This window comes from Pezoporus flaviventris, unplaced genomic scaffold, assembly GCF_033815535.1.
Source record: "Pezoporus flaviventris isolate CSIRO_AGI_PZ_B2104156 unplaced genomic scaffold, CSIRO_AGI_Pfla_v1 ptg000045l, whole genome shotgun sequence".
NCBI classification, from domain to species: domain Eukaryota; kingdom Metazoa; phylum Chordata; class Aves; order Psittaciformes; family Psittacidae; genus Pezoporus; species Pezoporus flaviventris.
The window spans coordinates 3,485,370-3,491,369 of record NW_026892593.1 but is presented as its reverse complement, the minus strand read 5'-3'; the positions used below and the strand labels follow the sequence as shown (position 1 = coordinate 3,491,369).

The 6,000-nt window shown below is 42.8% G+C and overlaps 1 protein-coding gene across 5 annotated transcripts in view; it reads left to right on the top strand.

Annotated features, from left to right (window-relative positions):
• The first annotated feature begins 265 nt into the window (after window positions 1-265).
• Window positions 266-6,000, top strand: part of DMTF1 (cyclin D binding myb like transcription factor 1) — a 29,751-nt gene continuing 24,016 nt past the window's right edge. For 3 of the 5 annotated variants that reach the window (XM_061467259.1, XM_061467260.1, XM_061467261.1), the window contains exon 1: window positions 331-463. The gene's annotated coding sequence lies outside the window, so the exon portion shown is untranslated. Of the gene's footprint in view, window positions 464-6,000 lie in introns of all 5 variants that reach the window. The other 2 variants (XM_061467262.1, XM_061467263.1) reach the window with 2 other exon arrangements.

Sequence of the window (6,000 nt, the reverse complement as noted above, 5' to 3'; positions counted from 1 at the left end):
GCTTCCTGGGCTGCGAATACGGCTCTTTTTTTTTTTTTTTCATTCTAATATTCCCCTTACTTGTTTTGTTTTTCCTCAGACATGCGGTAAACGCGCCCCGACCCGTGATGAAGCGCGGCCGCAGCGCTCCTCTCCCCTTAGCGCCGCGTGGGGAGGAGTGGGTCACCTCTCCCACCTACCTCCCCCACAGCGAGGACAGGCAGGCGCTGTGCGCTTTGTGGTGCCGCCGCCGCCGCCGCCTCCGCCAAGGCCCCAGCGCCGCGCGCTTTGTGGCGCCGCGGCAGGGCGGAAGCGCCGGGCTGGGCGGGCGGCGGGCCCTTCCGGCGGGCTTGCGGGCTGGCTGAGCCGTGCCCCGCCGCTGCCTCCGCCTCCCCCCCTCGCCGCTCGCTGCCGCTCGGCGCCTCCATCCTGGTACTTGGAGTCTCCATCCTGGTTTCTCAAGTGCCCGGACCCAAAACAGGAAGTAAGTGCGCGGGAGCCTGCGGGATGATACGGCCGGGAGCGGCCGGCCAGCGGCGGAGCGCGGCGGGATGAGGGGACCGGGAAAAGGGGGCGGCGGCGGCCATGTCCGGCCCCGCGCTTCAGCCGCGGTCGGGCTGGGCCGGGCCGTGCCGTGCTAACAGCGTTTCTGGTGGCGGTCTCAGCCAGCGCCGCTGCCCGCCGAGAGAACGGGAAAATGGCGTCGGCGGCGCCAGTCCGGCACCAAATGGCGGCGCTGGCGGCCGGGGGACAGCGGGGGGCTGAGGCGGGCCCTGAGGTGCGGAGCCGCCGCCCCGCCCTGGGGGCAGTGCCCTGGCCTGGGGCAGGGCAGGCCGCACGGCTGCGACCCGCCGGCGTCTCCGCTGGGCCGCGGGCCGTTGTTCCCCGCCCTCCCGGGGCGCTGCCAGGCATCGGGAACGCTGCGCAGGAGGAAGGGGGCGGATGGACGGCATAATAGAGGAAAACCGAGACATTACCAAACCTTGGCTCCCTGGGGAGGGCGGCGGGGTTTTGGTTATTACTTTTGCTATTTCTGCTTTAAACTCCTTTCCCTTCATTGCTGTGATAAAAGGCCACCTGCACGGACGTGTTTTAAATCTCCCGATTTCCCCTGGCTGGCTTTGTGGTTGGGGTATCCGAAGCTTGTGGCTCTTTTTATCTGTTCTGTTTCATAATCTTTCCTTTCCTGTGAGAGCTGTGATGGGAGGTTGCTTGAGGCGTTATTTTTAAGCCGAGTCTGAAGTGTGTAACTCTGCCAAGATTACGGGTTTCATTTAGAAGCACTACCAGGCTTTTTTTTGCGCTAGAGTTACACTTTGTTTTGCCGAAATAAAGGATTCAGGTTAGACAAGCCTTTTTTTTCCTCCTTTTTTTTTTTGCTCTTTTTTGAGGTCTCTCTGTTCTTGGTTGGGCACAGTGCAGTGTATTACACTTCTACCGGTTACCTCTTCAGCTGACAGGTAGTATTTGTATTTATTTATTCACAGTCACCATTGATCAGCCCCACCTGGCGTTGTAACTAAAGTGTTGGAAGTAATCTAGAAAACGCTTTGCTTTTGCCAGCATTGCTCTGGCCAGAGATGTACGTTGGCTTCTTGACAGCATAGTTGAAATCCCTTTGCAAAGGCAGGAGGTGTAGGCTTTGAAGTGGGATTCAGATTCTCATTTCCACCAAGCCACATGAATATAATAATGACAATTTCATGCTTGTTTTACTGACACTTATTGAAACTTTCTAGGTGATGCTTTGTCACTTACCAGAAAGGCTGAGCCTTAAAACTCCTTAATTAGAATGCCTAAAAAATACTGGGTTTTGTCTGAACCACTCAAAATTCTAAAAGCTGGTTTATAGGAGACAAAGACCTCCATGTCTGTATTTTACATACTCTAATAGTACATAAGTTAGGAGCATAAATTCTGTGCTCATCTGTCCATCAGAAAGCAACAGAGTTTTGGCTTTGCTTATCAATCTTAGGATAACAATCAACTTTTAATGTTTTATTGCATGCTGAATTTCTGCCTGTTTATAAAGGTGAAGAAGTTGAATGCTTAGAATGAAACTCGATCTACATGAATGAGAAAGAATATAAGATATTTATCCATAGTCATAACTTGGTGCCTGAGAGTCATTTTCTGTAACTGAAAACTTGCAACTTTCTGTGTTTTGAAAGAGCTACAACTTTGGGGTTTTGTCTTTCTTTTTTCTTTCCCTGTGTGAGATTTGAAGCATGCTGAGTGCTTTTTATGAAAATATCAATGGATAGGCTGGAACTTCTGCCAAAATTTGACCTGTGCAAATGAAAACAGTTTGTCCCATTGCCTCTCATATATTCCGTTTCTGTGATGGAATAAATAAACTGGCATAACTGATGAGTAGAATGTAACTGTTCCTGAAGAGCTGTAATCTCATGCTAATACAGTTTAATAAATCTTTTTATGTCTCCCAACTCGGGTCTTGCATCCTTGTGTTTGATCCCTGATCTCTTTGGTCCTTCTTATGTGTCTTACTGCAGCTGTTAAAGATCATTTCTGTCTGGTGGAATTTTAAATCTGAGCAGTGTGGAGAAAAGGGCTTTTGTTGAATAACAGGACAAGACAGTTGGCCCTGGTTGAATAGTAAAAACTGATTATGTATTGGAAGTATTGACTTGATACGGAATAAACATTCAGGTTTCTTTAAATATGAGGTCCTGTAATTACATTGTTTCCTCTGTTACTCTTGAATGAACACCTTGAAATCCCAGTGCATTCCATGTGATTGTTCCAATTAAATACCTCAAGAGCTGGAAACCTCCCTTAATTTCAACTTCTGCTTTTTGTAGGATTTAGCGGAGTAAACTTTTATGTTTTGCCCAGTGCAGAGAACAGATCCTTGAATATAGCCTCATGTAAGATTTACAAGAGTCCATTGAAGATTAGGCATAACATTCAGTTAATGAGCCATAATGACAGAATTCTGTCTGCAAGGGTAAAAACACTATTTCTTAGAAGTGTTTAATTTTTAGAGCACACAGAATGATCAAACCCATCTGCCTAATGAAGGTGATTTAGAGTACAGGAATTTTGCATTAAACTGTTTTGTAACTTGGTATAAAATCAGCTTTGTGGGCTTTTTCCTGCCCAAGTCTGCTGCATGCTTCCCAAATAAGTAAGAGCTCCTGTGTTACATGGTTTTAGTGGAAAATTTGTATTGGAATTCTGTATTAAATGATTCTTATAGGTATCCTTTCTGTTTGGATGTGTGTTGAAACCCGTTTAAAATTGCAGTGCAACTCTTAAAAACGTTAGGTTTGGTAAATGGACCCCCAAAAAAATCTAACAAGGCAAAAAATGCTTATTCGACTTCTGAGGTGCTATCTTAAAAATTTAAGGTGATGATATCTTCACTGCATTTCATAATACACATCCATACTGATAGTATATGTACATCCTACGGTGTTCCCTTCCCATCCTCCTTCGGAACATAAAATATTAGTGGTAGATCAGTATCTCTATGAAGAATGTATTTGGATCAAGGATTAAAGATCTTGGGTCCCACATTTAAAATGAAAACAAGCTTTTTGTTTCAAATAGAGAGCAATGCATTTTCAAAAGCCAGCTTGGTGAAGTTATCTGGAGATTTCCTATTCACAAAGAAAAACCACTGCAGTTGCTCCAGTTTCTTACCTTTCAGTTACTAATTCATGTCTTCAAGAGTTAGCTGTCCTGGTGTAAATGTATCTTGAAAGAGCACATTTGTTCATTTCCTTTGGGTTTCTTCTATTTGTGTAGTCTAATGAATAAAAATTAATGGTGAAAATACTCATTTGACTTTGACTTGACTCCTTGTGTTCTTTGCAGTCAGTTTTCAGGTGAGGTCCAAGTCCATATCCAATAATGGATGATGGAGAATTTTCCACTCAAATCAAGGGTTTGGCTAAGGATTGGCCTGAGTTTTTATCAAGGCTTGGTTATGATTATTAAGTATAATATTGCCTATATTATTATTACCTTTACTCAGAAAACTTGAGATGTGCTAAATCTCAAGTATCTAACACAGAATATTGTGATTTTCAGGAGAGCCTGCACTTACTGTTGGGATATATTGTTCTTAGGAGATTAGCAGAAAGTTCTAAAACCCTATTCAGTCCAGGAATTACATCAAGGAATGCTTCTGAGGAGGTCACAGTTCTTTGAACAACGTGCTGTCCACAGTTTCTGTGCTGTATAAGGAGTACCTGGGAGCTCAAGATGATGGGTGTAGGCATCTAACTCGATCAGGAGTGTCAGTGCTGCTGTTAGATGTGGTGCCTCAGCCTATTGTCTGTTTCCTTCTGTTAACAGCTCTGATTGTATGGAAGTGTCAGCACTAGCTGCTGATTGTGGTGTATCTTCTTCCCCACCTGTGATGAAAATGCCAGGTCCCCTTTGATGCTGTGTCCTTTTCTAACATGGCAAATCAGCAAGGGAGAGAATGCAGACAGACAACCCTAATTACTCTCTAGTTGTGATTTGGGAGCTTAATCCTATAAACATATTCTTTGATTCTCAGCAAGTCTTGAGTAATTGGTGGAAGAATGACCCAGCTCTGCTATCTCTGTATTCAGTTTTCAGCATTCTTTTAATAAAAAGAAGGAATGGTCTTCTGTATCTTCTGCTCTGGATAGTGCTGTACTTTCCATTGCTTCTAGATCAGTTTTAGGTGAAGTACATGTTTGACATAACATGTTTTATAAAAGTAAATCTCATGTCTTTCAAGCTTTTATATTGGCAAAAAGTAAAATAGGTGCTTTCAGCTTATTTCAGAAAAAAAGTGCAGGCTTTCCAGAAAAATAGTTACCACACTCTGTTAATTTAAAACTAAAGAAGAATCCTCCATGCCATTTCAGGAACTTTGGGATTTTTTACTAAAGCATTGCCTGTAGCACAAGTTACTCTGAAAGTACATTACAAACATGTAAAAAAACAGTCTATTTCTTTTGGCCCTCCAGAATGATCTGATTTGTTCTCTTCCAAAAAGCTAAATGAGTAACTCGAAACTGAGTTGAAATAGTTATAGTCTGCTAATTTAGCTATAACACTTTGGATTTCTGTCTTCAGATTTTACAGTTAAGGATGGCTTTCTTGGTTCTCAAAGGCAGTACTATAGCCGTGCAGCAAACATCAGTTCTAGTAAAGGGTAGAACAGGGGCTGTACAACTCAGAAGCAGATGAATCCTGAAGAAGTTACTGCCTCCTACACTTCTGTGTGGCAAAGGAGCTGTTGCTGATGGTAGATGTGAAAGTAAGTTTGTAAAATGTCAATGGTATCTGAATTTTTTTATGTGTTCAGAAGGGTAACATCACTTCATTCTAGGAATCAGTCACTACATGTGCTTAAAGATGTGCCAAACCTTCACCAAGCTTGAGAGGCGATAAGTAATTTTATTGAAAGATTGGCAGTAGTTTTAACCTTCCAAGAAAACACTCCTCTTGGGAATTGTCAGTACCAAAGAACACATTTTCTGATTAAAAGTTAAATAATTTCCTGCTCAAGCAGTATTATTAACACAAGGGATTTAAAATCCAGGTTGTAAACCCCATTTATGGATGGATATATGGGTGTCCCTGCCTTTTACATGGAAGCTTTGTAATGTAATTACGATTTGTTTTAGCTATAGTCAATGGTTTTTGAACAGCATAAGTTAAAAATGTTGATAACACTATTTTGGCTTCATAATAAAAGTTAAAAGACTTTTTTTTCAGTTGTTAACATATTAAAGAAAACATATTAAAGAGACTTGGCACTTCAAGGGAAAACCAGTATTTTCTGTTTGGAAGTCTCTGCCCAGGACAGTCCCTGAACCCAGGTGCTCAAAGCTGGCAAAATCATTGCAAAGCTTCTGGATATTTTAGATGTGATTTCATTTGCTTCTTCAGCAGGAAATGTCAATTTCTGTATTTGGTGGATTAGAACTTCCTTGTGGGGTTTTCTTTAGTTTTATCTCAAATTAGTGCTTCATTTACGCTGAAGTTCTTACAGGCTTTGCGTTTCTTCATCTT